Source organism: Apium graveolens, chromosome 3, assembly GCF_009905375.1.
Source record: "Apium graveolens cultivar Ventura chromosome 3, ASM990537v1, whole genome shotgun sequence".
In the NCBI taxonomy this organism is placed as follows: Eukaryota; Viridiplantae; Streptophyta; class Magnoliopsida; order Apiales; family Apiaceae; genus Apium; species Apium graveolens.
Window position 1 is genome coordinate 66,106,848 of NC_133649.1, and position 17,233 is coordinate 66,124,080.

Consider the following 17,233-nt stretch of genomic DNA (forward strand, 5'->3'; position numbering starts at 1 on the left):
TCACACCTTTCAGCGAGAATTTGACATGTTCACAATTGTATCTTGTTCAAAAGTACTAGTATTAGAGCACAGTTAAATAGCTTGAGTTCATCCTCTGTTTCTATCGTCCTAGATCTTGAGTTTCACTTTAACTCTTCGGAAAACTTCCTAAAACAAATATTTTTTTATAAAAGTATAAGTCATATTTATCAAATAAAGGTACGGGTCTGCGTATTTCCTAGGGTTGAAAGAATTTGCATGTTATGAAAATGAAATGAGTAGATTATATAGAGATAGTTTATACCTTATTGTGAATAAAGTAGCGAGATTTTCAGATGTTTAAAATAATGGACAGAATTAGTTTTGTTTCAATTAAATCGAAATAAACAATTCATGAGAAAAAACTACATGCAATATATACATTTTGATTGAGAACCCCAATTATTTTCTTATTTTCCTAATAACCAAATTCCCCAACAACTCTATATCCTGTATTGTTTTTTTGAAAAAGCTAATTAAAAACTCTTTCTGATCAAATTTCAAACTCATATCGCAAATAGTTCATAATATCAGTCAAATGTACTAATATTATGAGAATAATCTAATACAGCGAGTGGATTATGAAAATAATCTAATACAGCGAGTGGATGATCAGCCACTACCCTTCTGCTGCAGAGTAATTTTGTCACCTATACTTAGAGCAATTCCCTGGGTTTTGCTTCTTAGCTCATCCTCCCAAAAAACTCTTTGCATACAAGTTAGCAGCTTAGAATCCACATTCGCCTTTCAAAGCAGACCTAGAGTTAACAAGTCAACAACATCGACGCAATGTTAGTCTGTCAGGTGATCAAGTTGTACAACAGAAGAAGAAACCTATAAAAACTCACTGCAGATTCAACAGAGCTTTGTAGTTGATACATAAATTTTGGAAAGTTACGGCCAAAAAGGTCCCATTTACGTTAAAATTACTAATAAACTTTTTACAAAACTATAAGGTGCTTTCATTAGTGCTTAAGTTCATGGTCTTGAATGGTTCTCAGAGACTGATTTAAATTACAAGAAAGAAGTCTCCGTAGAAGTATTCTTATTAGTTATATGGAAAACCATCCTTTCAAGTCAATCATATAATCCATCTTCTGCATTATGATACTAGAGGACATTCATTGCCAGCACCAAAAGAACAAGTCATAATTAAATAAAGAGTTAATTGCACTTTGCACCCTACTACTATGTTTCAAAAATAAATTTGTACCAGAACTTTAAGAAATTCAGTTTACACCCTCATACTTCAACTTTGGGATTCATTATGCACCCCTTTTCAGAATTATGTTGAATTGGGTAGGGGTAAAACCGGAAATTCAACAATATACTTAATCAAAATAAAATTTAGTTTGTTCAAGTATTATTAAAAATTATATATTATTTTATAGCAACTATAAAATAATAAATTTTTAATTTTCAAATAACACTATTAATTTTACATTCGATTATCATTTTTTTAATATCAATTTTAAAAATTTTATTACTCTACTTAATTAAATTTAGTTATATAATCAAAATTAATTGTTAAAATATTTTTTTGTAGAATTACAAAATACTAGAATTAATAATATAAAATGAAATCAAAACTCAAATTACTATTATCATTTAAAAAATTAAAAACTTACAATTTTGTATCAAAATTCAATTTTTAACATTATTTTAAAAGATATAAAATTAATTTACTTAATATTTTTGATGAATTTCCGGTTTTGCCCCTGTCTAATTCAACAAAATTCTGAAAACGGATACATAATGAATCTCAAAGTTGAAGTGTAGGGGTGCAAACTTTCCAAAATTCTGGTACAAATCTGTTTTTGAAACATAATAGTAGAATGTAAAGTGCAATTTACTCTTAAATAAAATGCTAAAATATGAGTACCTTAAACATCATCGTGGATAACTATATGAAGCACATAAATTGTTGCAGGACTACATCAAGTTCATCTTATATGGACCACCTTAAGTAGAGCTTAAAATAATCAGCATCTATGAGATGATTCGACAATTGGCTGATAAGTAACAACAAGCAAAGGGGCCTGTTTGTGTGAAAACTTATAAGCTATAGTAGCTTATAAGTTCGTAAGTGTTTGTCGATCCCACTTATAATTTGAATTTATAATTTATAAGCTTTAGCAATGACATATTTTTTCTTAACTTATTTGGATTTTTCGTTTTTTTATTAACTTTAATTTTAAAATATATGTTTATAAATATTATATTAATTCAAAACTCATGAATTAAATAATTATATATAAAAAATATTTGTTTTAGTTCATTTAAATAAAAATAATTCTGACTTTTAAGTAAAGTTATCCAAACAATTATATAACTTATAATTTTTAATTTACTTATTATTTATAAGTTACTTATTATTTTAAATTATAAGTTATACTTATTTTAAGATTTCTGGCACTAGTTTGCTGTTTATTTGAATTATAAAGATCCATATAATTTTTATAAAAAATAAACAAGAAAGCAGAAGCATAAGCTCACTATGCTCTGTAACTTCTTGGAAGCCAACATATAGATGTTTGATGCAGAGTTTACTTTCCTGCTCTTCATCTGGCTGAGCACAGGGAATCTGTGCCTTTGCTTTTATTTCTTCTGTTTCATGCAGCTGCTTATCCGCAAGGACAATCCTGTGTCGCACAACAATCTTATACAAATGACAATCCTGTCGTGTGAATCATTATCAATGGGGTGCGGAGGAAATGAAGATTGACCTAGTTGAATTATGAATACCATTACTAATAATGCTTGGATAGAAGCTTTATTAACTTCGACTATTGATGGTTGAACTTCTTCATATTTAAGAATAAGTTTAGTTAATGTGCAGGACACAACTGCCCCTAGAAAAATGTCTCCAATCAGAATAAGGGATCTTAGATTTTCTGATCTTAATGACCCTTGAACAACAGTAGATGGTGAAAAAGCAGTTTCAGGGGCAGCACTCTGAGTGGAAGAAGTCACATCAGCAAGTATTACTGGTCTTTTAGCTGAGACAGTTTTGGAGTTTACTTGCCAAGATTTTTTTGAAGAATCAGCAGGCTCTCTTTCCTCTGAATCAGTGTAGAAGGGTTAGTTTCCGAGGCACTGTCTGATGGTTGCCATGCCACTCTCAACTTCCGAGAGAGAAAGACAATACTATCCAGTAATCAAAAGAGCACATAAACAAACTCTTGCTGCTCGGATCTGGTAGAAGGTGTCCAGTAACCTTGTTATAATAGAAACTCTCAGCATCGGGTTACTCTCAGTTATCTCTCGCACAAATACAGCAACATCTGGAGCTGAAACAACATTGCTGAAAGTTCATCAACAAATGAACAACAGTGCGTGCAACTTCTGGAAACTTGATCGCACAAGTATAAATAGCTTGAATGAGCATTTGGCGGTTCTCACCATTCTTCTCAAGCTCTCCACTTTGAGTTTTCATTACTTCCTTCTTTTAAGTATAAACTACCTCACTGATATTTAGGGGAGTAATTAAATCAAGAACAACATCTAGTGTTTTCCTTCAGATGTCAAGACTCGGGCTCGAGACTGCCCTAAGTACGTATATCCATAATCAGATTAACCATTATATCTCTATGGGATGATTTCAGTTCAGTCAAGCGATCAAGCAAAATAAGTTTGACATTGTTGTCGGTCTGTGATGACAGAAGCTGACAATATGTATTTGCTGCGGCAATGATAGCTGAAGGAGCAGATGACAGAGATACAAGTGTTCCAGCACATTCGTACACAACAGCAGGTGAAGGAACATTTAACAAGGATATGAGTATCTTTATATATCTCCCTTTTTCTGCCTTATTCGTTTTACATACTTTCCGAATCAATTCCAGAACAACTAACTGAACGAGCTCTCCCCATTCAGATATCCTATCGACATGGCTTAAAAGATAATTGATGGCACGTTCCTGGCCACAATTGAAAAGCATAAGAAATGACAAACTACATGCTAGGTTCTCAAAATTTCCAAATAAAAGGAGGCCACAAACATATACAGAAGGCAATTTGTAAAGCAGGGCACATAGATTTGTAAAGTAATCCATAATTATGCTTCTTTTTTCGTAAATAGTTCAGCTGCTTTGTAGCTAGCTGATTACCTAAAAATAGTTTCAAAAACCCTTAAACACGGCTCTACAAACTGTTTTCTGGAAACTAGCAATGGTTGCTATAATTTCTCGTAACTGTTAGCATAGAAGTCATTAGTTCAGTCACTAACCAAACAGTAGTCTAGTCAGTGATTGAATGCAGTTTGAGTCCAATGTCTAGTTCTTGATAGCTTGGTAAATCTATGCATGTATATAAAACAAAATGATTCACGCTTACTTACCTTCATAATGTAATCCACAACTAGACCTGTTCTCTGGTCTCTCCCAATGCAATTGACTAGAAGAAATAATACAGTGGTGTCACCGCGTCAGAGAAATCGTATATACTTAAACAAGAAACTACAGTATCTAATTAAGAAACTTTTGACCGCTAATACAAACCTTCACAAAAGTATCAAGATCATCATCAGGTTCTATTCCAAGATCCTTTTCTCTTCTCAAAAGTTCCATTAGCATATCTGTATCAAATTCTATATGGTTAGATTCATGATCTAAAATTTACAAAATGAAACTAATCGACAGATAAAAGATAAATATATATTCAAAATCTACACCATTTTCTTTAGGCTTACCTTGCTTGAATCCAAATCCTTGACACCGTCCTTAAAGTTCAAGAGTCTCCCTCATTGTCATTTCAGCAGTGTGCCGATCCCGTTGACTGACATATGCAGAAGTCCTTTGGGCAACAAACTCATTTAGTGTATGCCCATTATAACTGATTTCCCTGGTTATAATGAGTGCTTCAAAAGGAATGCCTCACAATCACATTAAGTATCCATTGCAATCCCTAATTTTTCTAGCACTTGCAACCAGAAAACACTAGCATTTCAAAAGAAAAAACATACAGCAATAACCATATATCAAAAGAAACAGAGCATTGAGGTGGTATTCTAAATCTATGATTCTTTTGCAATCACTCCCGTCGGCCTGTGCATTCATTATCAGCATTCAGCTCATACTTAATAATCTGTATATCCAAGTAATATAAAACTAATGGATGAATATCAGTTAACATGAATCCTTCATATGTTGTTTATGTTTCATATTATTACCTTGAAGACAGGTCCAAAACCTCCCTCTCTAAGCTTATTGTTGTGGGAGAACGAATTTGTCGTTTTTTCAATAAAATCAAAGCTAATTAGTGGCAGTTCCAACTCTTCGCTCTCAATCTTGGTTAGGGCAATACTTTCTGAACTGAATTTCAACCTTTCTGCAAAAAAGAATAAGATTAATATAGAAGGTAGTTTAGTTCTTTACTGGCCAAAAGTCAGTTCATTCTTTGAATGTATTTTCGACTTTTTAAAGTAATTTTAATTAAAATTTGTACCTTCTCTCTTCAACCTTTTGTTCATTAATAAGAACACAAGTATCACAGCAAGTAGCACAAATAGTACTACAGAGACTACAATGATCCATACTTGCCTGTGTAATCTGGTTCCTCTTGTTTTCTCTGTGCAGCCAGATAGTTAAAAGAAAACTTCAAGAAACTTCACTGTTATCAGTAAAAAGTGAAGACCCTTAATATACAGAGCAGGGAGTTACCTAATTCAGATGCTGCCATTCTTATGTAAATATCTGGCCCATCTTCAGAGTATCCTTCAATGTCGATCAAGTCATTAAACGATAAGTAGCATCCACGTCCACCTTTTCTAATGTCTGCCTTCGCATATGTTGTACATAAGCAGTTCTTTAAGCACAACTTCTCGCATTCCTCAAGGTTTATTTTCATGTTATACCAAGCATATCTTGTGTCAGGCAACTTCATACCCGAGTGTTTCATAAATCCTTCTCCAGTCGCACAATCTAATGATTTTCTGCGGACACAACCGTTAGACCAATCACATTAAGTATCCATTGAAATCCCTAATTTTTCAAGCACTTGCAACCAGAAAACACTAGCATTTCAAAAGAAAAAACATACAGCAGTAACCATATATCAAAAGAAACTGAGCTTAATCAACATCTAGCTTACTTTTCTGTGCGGATTTTTTGTTTCGACTTCTTTAGCATTTTATCTAGTTGTTCGGATCCTCTAATTAAAACCAGGCTCTCAGTGTGCTTGAGAATTTTACTTGTACCATCTTGGACAGGGAAAATCTCATTCTCTTTCTTCTCCAAGGCCTCAAAAGACGAAACCCATGGAGTAAATTAAGCACAACAAACATAGAACCTAACCTTGCAAATGATAAACAACTACTCATCAGTCATGCCCTGAGCTTGAAAGGTCAAATCAGAACTCCAAAAAATATTCCTCAAAATTGTCGCTTTGAACTTGAAAATCAAGGAGATTAGAAATTCCAACCTTCATTTTTCTACTTGAGAAGCTCCACCTATTATTGGAAGTGAATCTAAATAGTTGAGCTGAATTCATAGGTAATTTTGTGAAAGAGAAACAAGATTGGGTGATTGAGATGGTTAGGGTTTGAAAACTCAAAAACCTAAACCCATCATAATACACACTTAATCCATGTGATTTTAAGCAAAACAGGTAGAGAGAGGAGAGAGAAGAGTCGTGGGAGAGAGATGGAAGAGTAGGGGGAGAGAGAACCGGTCAGATCTTAAAAAGGGGAAGGGGAGAGGTAATGGAGGGAATGAAAATTAGAAGGGAGGGGGAAATGAAAATTAAAGGGGGAAAACCAAAAATTGTGTGAAAAATGAAAATTTAACCAAGAAAGATTTTAAGAAACTAATTATTTAATCAAGAAAGATTCTTATTTTTCGGAGTTGCAATTCTATTCGATTTTCATTATAAAATCATGCAAGATAAATTTAAAATTTTTTGAATAATTTTTTATATGATTACAATCGATATATCTCAATATAGTTGGATCTTCGAAAATATCATTTAAAAAAATTACCATGTTGATAGGAAAATATCTCAATAATTTTTTCATGTAACTAAAATTGATATATCTTAACATCCGTACGGTTGGATCTTCAAAAAATCGAGTCTCGTTGTCGGGAGGGGTACTTTTACCGGATTTTTCTAATCCTGACATGCAAAATGAATTTCAAATTTTTTAATAATTTTTTCATATGACTAAAATTGATATATCCTCACATCCGTACAGTTGGATCGTCGAAAAGATCATTTGAAAAATTAATCTTGTAAATCGGGAACGAGTCTCGTTGTCGGGAGGGGCACTTTTACCGGATTTTTCTAATCCTGACATGCAAAATGAATTTCAAATTTTTTAATAATTTTTTCTTATGACTAAAATCGATATATCTTAACATCCGTACGGTTGGATCGTCGAAAAATCATTTTAAAAAATTAATCCTGTAAATCGGGAACGAGTCTCGTTGTCGGGAGGGGTACTTTTACCATATTTTTCTAATCCTGACATGCAAAATGAATTTCAAATTTTTTAATAATTTTTTCTTATGACTAAAATCGATATATCTTAACATCCGTACGGTTGGATCGTCAAAAAATCATTTTAAAAAATTAATCCTGTAAATCGGGAACGAGTCTCGTTGTCGGGAGGGGTACTTTTACCACATTTTTCTAATCCTAACATGCAAAATGAATTTCAATTTTTTTAATAATTTGTTCTTATGACTAAAATCGATATATCTTAACATCCGTACGGTTGGATCGTCGAAAAATCATTTTAAAAAATTAATCCTGTAAATCGGGAACGAGTCTCGTTGTCGGGAGGGGTACTTTTACCAGATTTTTCTAATCCTGACATGCAAAATGAATTTCAAATTTTTTAATAATTTTTTCTTATGACTAAAATCGATATATCTTAACATCCGTATGGTTGGATCGTCGAAAAATCATTTTAAAAAATTAATCCTGTAAATCGATATATCGTGAAGGAACCTTGTTTGAGAAAGTACGCTTTCTACTAGATTTTTGTTATAATTTCATGCAAGATATATTAAAAAAAATTAAATTATTTTTTTACATGAATAAAATTATTATATATCAATATCCGTACAACAATTTAATATGTATGAAACTATTTTTTGTTATATGTTATTATGAGTAATATTCGTTAGTTAACGCCATTAACGTCTGTATGAAGTCTACAAAACCAACAAATAGATATTACGAGTTATATTTTTAACTTAATCTACATGTTATGTCCTCATCAATGTGATAATCTAGTTGACGCTATTAATATTCGTGTAACGTCTAATCCAAATAGGTAAAAGAATTCAAAAATCTATGAAAAAGATGATTACAAATCTTAATAAACACAAATTAATTTGGTGTAAGCTATCGGTTACTCGTATAAATTAATAAACGGTGGCATATAATTATTCCGAATTTTTTTTAAAAACTAGTAAAAGTATAGACAACGGTTTTTTCTAAAATCATGTTGTGGTAAGTTACTTTATATAAGTATTTTTTCGGAAATACCGTTGTTGGAATTCTACAACGGTTTTTTCTTTAAGATTGTTGTAGTATTATAAATTTTACAACAGATTATAAATATCGATAACGGTTATCTGAATGTTACAAGTGTTTTATTTTAAAAATACTTGTATAAGGTAGATTAATACAACGTGCTTTTTCGAAAAACACTTGTGTGAATTGAACAATTAACAATGTAAATTTGAAGTGTAATTATTAGGTATATTTGTAGGTTAGCACACATATGATACGCCGAATAATATTATAACGAGTTATATCTGAAAAGTAGCACTATTAACATTCGTATATAATGTCAACTAAATCCTAATATCGTTATTATGACTTATATCTGTAAGTTAGTATATAGATTATGTGCTGCTTTATGTTATTATGAGTAATATTCGTAAGTTAACGCTATTAACGTCCGTACGAAGTCCACAAAACCAACAAATAGATATTATGAGTTACATTTTTAACTTAATCTACACGTTATGTCCTCATCAATGTGATTATGTGTTGACGCTATTAATATTCGTCTAACGTCTAATACTAATAGGTAAAAGAATTCAAAATTCTATGAAAAAGGTGATTTCAAATCTTAATAAACAAAAATTAATTTGGTGTAAGTTATTGGTTACTCGTATAAATTAATAAACGGTGGCATATAATTATTCCGAAAAAAAAATAAAAACTAGTAAAAGTATAGACAACGGTTTTTCCTAAAATCTTGTTGTGGTAAGTTACTTTACATAAGCGTTTTTTAGGAAATACCGTTGTTGGAATTCTACAACGATTTTTTCTTTAAGATTGTTGCAGTATTATAAATTTTACAACAGATTATAAATATCGATAACGGTTGTCTGACTGTTACAAGTGTTTTATTTTAAAAAAACTTGAATAAGGTAGATTAATACAACGTGTTTTGTCGAAAAACACTTGTTTGAATTGAACAATTAACAATATAAATTTGAAGTACTTGTGATTATTTTTTTTGTTAATTATAAAGTAGATAATTAAACTATTTTGAAATATAAAATTTAAATATTTAATCTGGATGAAAGTGGATTTAATTAGAATTTATAGTTTTAAAAAAAATTAAAATTAATTGTTTGGAATTGTTTTTTAAATTGTTTACTATTTTTATTATAATAAATCAGACAACGGTTTATTTGAATATTTTGTTATGCAACATGTTTTTAAATTTGGTAAGAAAGACAACTGTTTAAAGAATTTGACCATTGTCTGATATAGGTGGTATACAATATAGGTAAAATACTTGTCTATGAGGTATCATTTAGACAACACCTAATTTGTACATTGTGCGATTCAAGCTTAAATAACCAATAGAAAAAACACTTGTCTCATTTCCACAACTGTAAAACTAGACGTTATCTCAATCATTTTCAGACAATGCATTCTAAAACTCGTTGTGCAAACTTACTCATTTGCACAACATCACTTTAGAAAGGATTGTCTGTCTCCATCAACTAGACAATGGATTTTAAAGCGTTGTATTAATGCTAAAGCCTTCCCATTCGCACAACACCTTGATTTCGAAAATACTTGTCTGATTTGTTTTACTAGACAACATTTTTTAATTGCTTGTAGTAATCAACGTCAGACAACACCAGTTTTTTGGTTGCAGAAAAACCGTTGTATGAAAAATTCGGGCAACACTTTTTTGGTCGAGTGTTGTCTGATCGGTGTTGTCTGATTGCGTTTTTCTTGTAGTGTGTATTGATAATGAAAGTTGTTACAGAATGAACACACAGAGTCTATATATATACATCCTGACAATATTGTAACTAACTTGAATGACAACTTAGCTGACATCAGCATTGGCATGTTTCTCACCAGTAAATATAACATCCCCTCTCAAGTTGGAAGGCTTAAAATAGTCACAGACTTGCAACTTGGAACTCAGAGAAGCTAAAGCAGCAGAACCAATAGCTTTAGTAAACATATCAGCTGGTTGAGCAGTGGTAGAAATGTGAGTACAAAGAAGCAAGCCTTTATCAATATTTTCACGCACCAAATGACAATCAATTTTGATGTGTTTGGTGCATTCATAATATACTGGATTGGATGCAATATAGATAGCTGATTTGGAGTCACAGTGAAAAGGAATGGGAAGAGGAGGGAAAACCTGAAAATCTTTAAGGACAACAAGCAGCCATAGAATCTCACAGCAAGTGTCAGCCATTGCACGATATTCCACTTCAGCTGAGGATCTAGATAGGGTGTGTTGCTTTTTACATTTCCATGAAACAAGAGACTGACCAAGTAACACACAGTATCCAGTTAAGGAATGTCGAGAAACAGGATCACCCCCCAGTCAGAGTCACAGAAGGCAGTAAGAGACAAAGTGGAATGAGCAGAAAGAAAGAGACCTTTTCCAGGAGACTGTTTGATGTATCGCAAGGTTTTGAACACAGCTAACATATGATCCAGACGAGGAGCATTCATAAATTGAGATAAGATGTGGACAATGTAAGAAAGATCAGGGCGAGTAATGGTCAAATAAATCAAATGACCAACTAGTTGGCAATAAGTAGATGCATCAGTAGTCGACAGCAGAGCTGAAGAATTATCCAGCAAATGGTGGTTCTGTTCCAGAGGAATGAGAGAAGGTTTGGCTGCTGTAAGACCAGAATCACGAAGAAAATCAAGAGCATATTTATTTACGTTAATTCAAGTAAAAACCTTGAGCATACCTGGCCACCTCAATGCCAAGAAAGTACTTGACTGGTCCAAGGTCTTTAATCTTGAATTGCGTGTTAAGAAAATGCTTGACATCTGCAATGTGAGACTCAGACGAACCAGTAAAGAGAATGTCATCGACATACACAAGAACAGCAAGAAACACAGATTGAGTCTTGAAAGTAAATAGGCTATTGTCACTGTGAGATTGTTGAAAACCATATTGTTTAAGAGCCTTCGAGAATCATAAACCAACACCGTGGGGCTTGTTTAAGACCATATAAAGACTTGCATAGCTTACAAATATAATCCTGAGGATTAGCCGGGCATAAAGAGGACAGACTGGAGTAGCCAGGAGGAAGATTCATATACACAGTCTCTCGAAGATCACCGTTCAAAAACACATTATTTACATCGAGTTGGTACACATTCCATTGTTTTGAGGCAGCAATGGTGAGAAGTAAACGAACTGTGACCATCTTGGCAACTGGAGCATACGTATCATAATAGTCTATACCCAGAGTTTGAGTAAAACCTTGAGCTACAAGCCTAGCTTTGTAATGTTCAACAGTTCCATCAGAGTGATATTTGACTTTAAAAAGCCACTTATAATTAACAATATGTTGATTTTTGGGTTTTAGTACCAAATCCCAAGTGTGGTTGTCCTCCAAGGCTTGAATTTCAGCTTTCATAGCCTTAAACCAGTGAGCATGAGGGGTAGCTTGTTGAAAAGTATATGGGGTAGGAATAGTGGAAACAGCAGCAATGAAGGCTTGATATTTAGGTGCAAAATGAGTATAGAAAAGATAATTTTGGATAGGATAAGGAAAAGAACACATGCCTGCTGCAGGTGAAGAGTAGACAGAGATGGAAGCCCATGGAAGCCCTATAGTAGAAGATGGTAAGCCAGTGAAATCTTTAAAATGAGCAGGTAATTGTGTAGTCCTAAGAGGTATAGCAGTGACTAAAGGAACAATAGGGTTGTTATTCTCAGTATCAAGTAAGTCATGAGTAGACGGTGAGGGAACTGATGCATCTGAAAGCACAGGGGAATTAGGTGACAATTGAGAAACAAAAGTGTCTGAATGATCCGAGGAAAGGGTATTATCAGAAGGCAAATTAATGACAGAAGGTGGTGAAGAAGATTCGGTAAGAGAAAACAAGGGAGAGTCACAAGGAATGACAGAAGATTGAGGTAAAGATGCATAAGGGAAAACTGTTTCAACAAAAACAACATCTCTAGAGTAGACACACTTTTTAGTATACAGATCAAGAATTTTATATCCTTTCTTCCCAAAAGGATAACCCAAAAACACCCCCTTGATTGCTTTAGAATCAAACTTATCATGAACATTTAGTTTAGTAGAAAAACACAAACATCCAAATGCCTTGAGTTTAATGTAATCAGGAGATTGTTGATACAATAATTCAAAAGAAGTTTTGAAATGCAGAGATTTGACAGGTAATAGATTGATTATATGAGTGGTTGTAAGGACAAAATCACCCCAGAATGATGTGGGTAAATGAGACTGAAATTTTAAAGCTCTAGCCACATTGAGAATGTGTTGGTGTTTTCTTTCAGGCTGACCATTCTGTTGTGGTGTAGCAGGACAAGATATTTGATGTATTATGCCTAAGGACTGAAAATGAGATTGAAGGTCAGTATTGGTAAACTCATTACCATTGTCTGACCTGATTATTTTTACAGATTTGGCAAACTGATTATTAACATAGACAAGAAAATTCTTAACAAAAGTAGGGACTTGAGTTTTAGAAGTGAACAAAAAAACCCAAGTTGCTTTTGAAAAATCATCAATAATTGTCAAGAAATATCTGAAATTATTATGAGTTGCTTGTCTATAAGGCCCCCAAACATCTAAATGAATTAAATCAAATATAGTAGTACTGTGATGAGTGCTAGTAGGAAAAGGTTGTCTATGTTGTTTGGAGAAATGACAGGTATCACAATCAGTAAATGTATGAGAATGAGAAAGAATAATAGAAATTTTATTAAGAATCATTGCAGAAGGATGGCCCAGTCTAAAATGCCACAATTGTATTTCAGAATCAGAAACAGAATTACAAAGTGGCTTAGCACTAAGAGTAGGTGCAGCACTATTAATAAGAACTCTAGAAGTAGTAGCATCAACATATTAAAACAAGCTAGGGACTGTGAATTTGTAAAGACCATCCTGTAGGCTACCGATCTCTCTCTCCTTCTTCAAAGTACGGTCCTGCAAAATGCAAGTAGTAGCAGAAAAAATAATGGCAAGTGAAGGATTAGAAAGTAATTTTGCAACTGAAATGAGATTACAATTAAAACCAGGCACACAAAGGACATTGGTTAACAAAATGTCTTTGGTTAATTGCAAATTTCTAGAATGAGTAATGGTAACAAATTTTCCATTTGGTAAATACAAGTCAGCCTGCATAGGTTGCAAGTTATGCAGAATATGCTGATGACAAGTAATATGATTTGTGGCTCCTGAATCAAGGATCCAGGTAGTAAACTGAGAGCTGTCAGGAGTGACAACTGAATGCACAGTTACAACTGAAGAAGAATAAGTATTATTAAATGGACATATATCAGTACCAGTCATTTGAGCTACAGAAGAATTGGTATTCCAAGTATTTGTTTGCCTAAGAGAGTCTTGAATCATTTTGATAATTGTTGACATTGAGCATCTGTGAAAAGCATTGTAGGTTTCTCAGACTTACAGTAGACACTTCTGAAGAATGAGAGATTGTAGAGACTTGAGCTGCAGATTTGACAACAGCAGAAATATTCTTTCGAGGTTTAGGCTTGGGCTTGCCATAAAGCTTATGCGAATCAGGATAACCATGCAAACAAAAACATTTATCTCTAGAGTGACCAACTGTGTGACAGTAATCACACACTACATCAGTATTAGCTTTCTTCTGAGAACCTGATTATTGACCAGTATTATTCCTGAACTTGGAAAGATTGTTGTACTTGACAATAAGAGCCATACTGTCAGCTAGAGGAGATTGACCAATTTTAGCAAATCCTCTTTGAGATTTTTCTTGCAATAGCAATGAAAAAACCTGACTGAGAGAAGGCATAGATTGCATCATTAAAAGCTGACCTCGCACAGAGGTGTACTCATCACTAAGCCCCATAAGAAACTGACTGAGCTTAAGCATATCCGCATAGTTGTCCCGTTTCTTAGCACTGTTACAAGCACAGTTGCAGGATGCACATATGCACTTAGGCATAGGGTTCAAGGTGTCAATATCAGCAAGTAAAGTACGAAATTTAGTAAAATATGCAGTTATACTCATTGAGCCTTGAGTAAGAGAACTAAGCTCTTTTCGAAGATGAAAAACACGAGGCATATTTGACTGTGAAAATCTCACATCGAGATTGTCCCAAATCTCCTTCGTAGTTGAAAAATATGCAACACTATTACGGATTTCAGTAGTCATGGAGTTTAGCAACCAGGATAACACCATATCATTGCATCGTGACCATAACGCATAATGATTAGATGTAGAAAGAGGTTTAGGTAGACTTTCATCTATCATACCTAATTTCATCTTAGCAGATAACGCAAATGATACAGATCTAGTCCAGTGATAGTAATTCTGATCAGTAAGAAGTTGAGTAACCAGAGGAATACCTGGATTGTCTGATGTGTGCAAAAAATAAGGATGATTTGCATCAATGATCATAGATGATAAAGCTAACATATGATCCAGACGAGGAGCATTCAAAAATTGAGATAAGATGTTGACAGTGTAAGAAAGATCAGGGAGAGTAATGGTCAAATAAATCAAACGACCAACTAGTTGGCGATAAGTAGATGCATCAGTAGTCGACAGCAGAGCTGAAGAATTATCCAGCAAATGGTGGTTCTGTTCTAGAGGAATGAGAGAAGGTTTGGCTGTTGTAAGACCAGAATCACGAAGCAAATCAAGAGCATATTTACGTTGATTCAAGTAAAAACCTTGAGCAAACCTGGCCACCTCAATGCCAAGAAAGTACTTGACTGGTCCAATGTCTTTAATCTTGAATTACGTGTTAAGAAACTTCTTGACATCTGGTCTTTAATCTTGAATTACGTGTTAAGAAACTTCTTGACATCTGCAATGTGTGACTCAAACAAACTAGTAAAGAGAATGTCATCGACATACACAAGAACAGCAAGAAACACAGATTGAGCCTTGAAAGTAAATAGGCTACTGTCACTGTGAGATTGTTGAAAACCATATTGTTTAAGAGCCTTCGAGAATTTCACAAACCAAAACCGTGGGGCTTGTTTAAGACCATATAAAGACTTGCATAGATTACAAACATAATCCTGAGGATTAGCCGGACATAAAGAGGACAGAAAGGAGTAGCCAGGAGGAAGATTCATATACACAGTCTCTCGAAGATCACCGTTCAAAAATGCATTATTTACATCGAGTTGGTACACATTCCATTGTTTTGAGGCAGCAATGGTGAGAAGTAAACGAATTGTGACCATCTTGGCAACTGGAGCATACGTGTCATAATAGTCTATACCCAGAGTTTGAGTAAAACCTCGAGCTACAAGCCTAGCTTTGTGACATTTAACAGTTCCATCAGAGTGATATTTGACTTTAAAAAGCGACTTACAATTAACAATATGTCGATTTTTGGGTTTTAGTACCAAATCCCAAGTGTGGTTGTCCTCAAAGGCCTGAATTTCAGCTTTCATAACCTTAAACCAGTGAGCATGAGGGGTAGCTTGTTGAAAAGTATAGGGTGTAGGAATAGTGGAAACAGCAGCAATGAAGGATTGATATTTAGGTGCAAATGAGTATAGCAAAGATGATTTTGGATATGATAAGGAAAATAATACATACCTGCTGCAGGTGAAGAAGTAGACAGAGATGGAAGCCCTATAGTAGAAGATGGTAAGCCAGTGAAATCTTTAAAATGAGCAGGTAATTGTTTAGTCCTAAGAGGTCTAGCAGTGACTAAAGGAACAATAGGGTTGTTATTCTCATTATCAAGTAAGTCATGAGTAGACGGTGAGGGAACTGATGCATCTGAAAGCACATGGGAATTAGGTGACAATTGAGAAACAAAAGTGTCTGAATGATCCGAGGAAAGAGTATTATCAGAAGGCAAATGAATTATAGAAGTTGGTGAAGAAGAGTCAGAATTAGGAGAAAACAGGGGAGAGTCACAAGGAATGACAGAAGATTGAGGTAAAGATGCATAAGGGAAAACTGTTTCAACAAAAACAACATCTCTAGAGTAGACACACTTCTTAGTATGCAGATCAAGAATTTTATATCCTTTCTTCCCAAAAGGATAACCCAAAAACACCCCCTTGATTGCTTTAGAATCAAACTTATCATGAACATTTAGTTTAGTAGCAAAACACAAACAACCAAATGCCTTGAGTTTCATGTAATCAGGAGATTGTTGATACAATAATTCAAAAGGAGTTTTGAAATGCAGAGATTTGACAGGTAATAGATTGATTATATGAGTGGCTGTAAGGATAAAATCACCCCAGAATGATGTGGGTAAATGAGACTCAAATTTTAAAGCTCTAACCACATTGAGAATGTGTTGGTGTTTTATTTCAGGCTGACCATTCTGTTGTGGTGTAGCAGGATAAGATATTTGATGTATTATGCCTAAGGACAGAAAATGATATTGAAGGTCAGTATTGGTAAACTCATTACCATTGTCTGACCTGATTATTTTTACAGATTTGGCAAACTGATTATTAACATAGACAAGAAAATTCTTAACAAAAGTAGGGACTTGAGTTTTAGAAGTGAACAAAAAAACACAAGTTGCTTTTGAAAAATCATCAATAATTGTCAAGAAATATCTGAAATTATTATGAGTTGCTTGTCTATAAGGCCCCCAAACATCTAAATGAATTAAATCAAATATAGTAGTACTGTGATGAGTGCTAGTAGGAAAAGGTTGTCTATGTTGTTTGGAGAAATGACAGGTATCACAATCAGTAAATGTATGAGAATGAGAAGGAATAATAGAAATTTTATTAAGAATCATTGCAGA

The 17,233-nt window shown here is 33.7% G+C and overlaps 1 pseudogene; it reads right to left on the reverse strand.

The window, feature by feature from the left end:
- Positions 1-2,413: 2,413 nt before the first annotated feature.
- On the reverse strand, positions 2,414-4,073 carry LOC141714290 (coatomer subunit beta-2-like; annotated as a pseudogene).
- Positions 4,074-17,233: the final 13,160 nt, after the last annotated feature.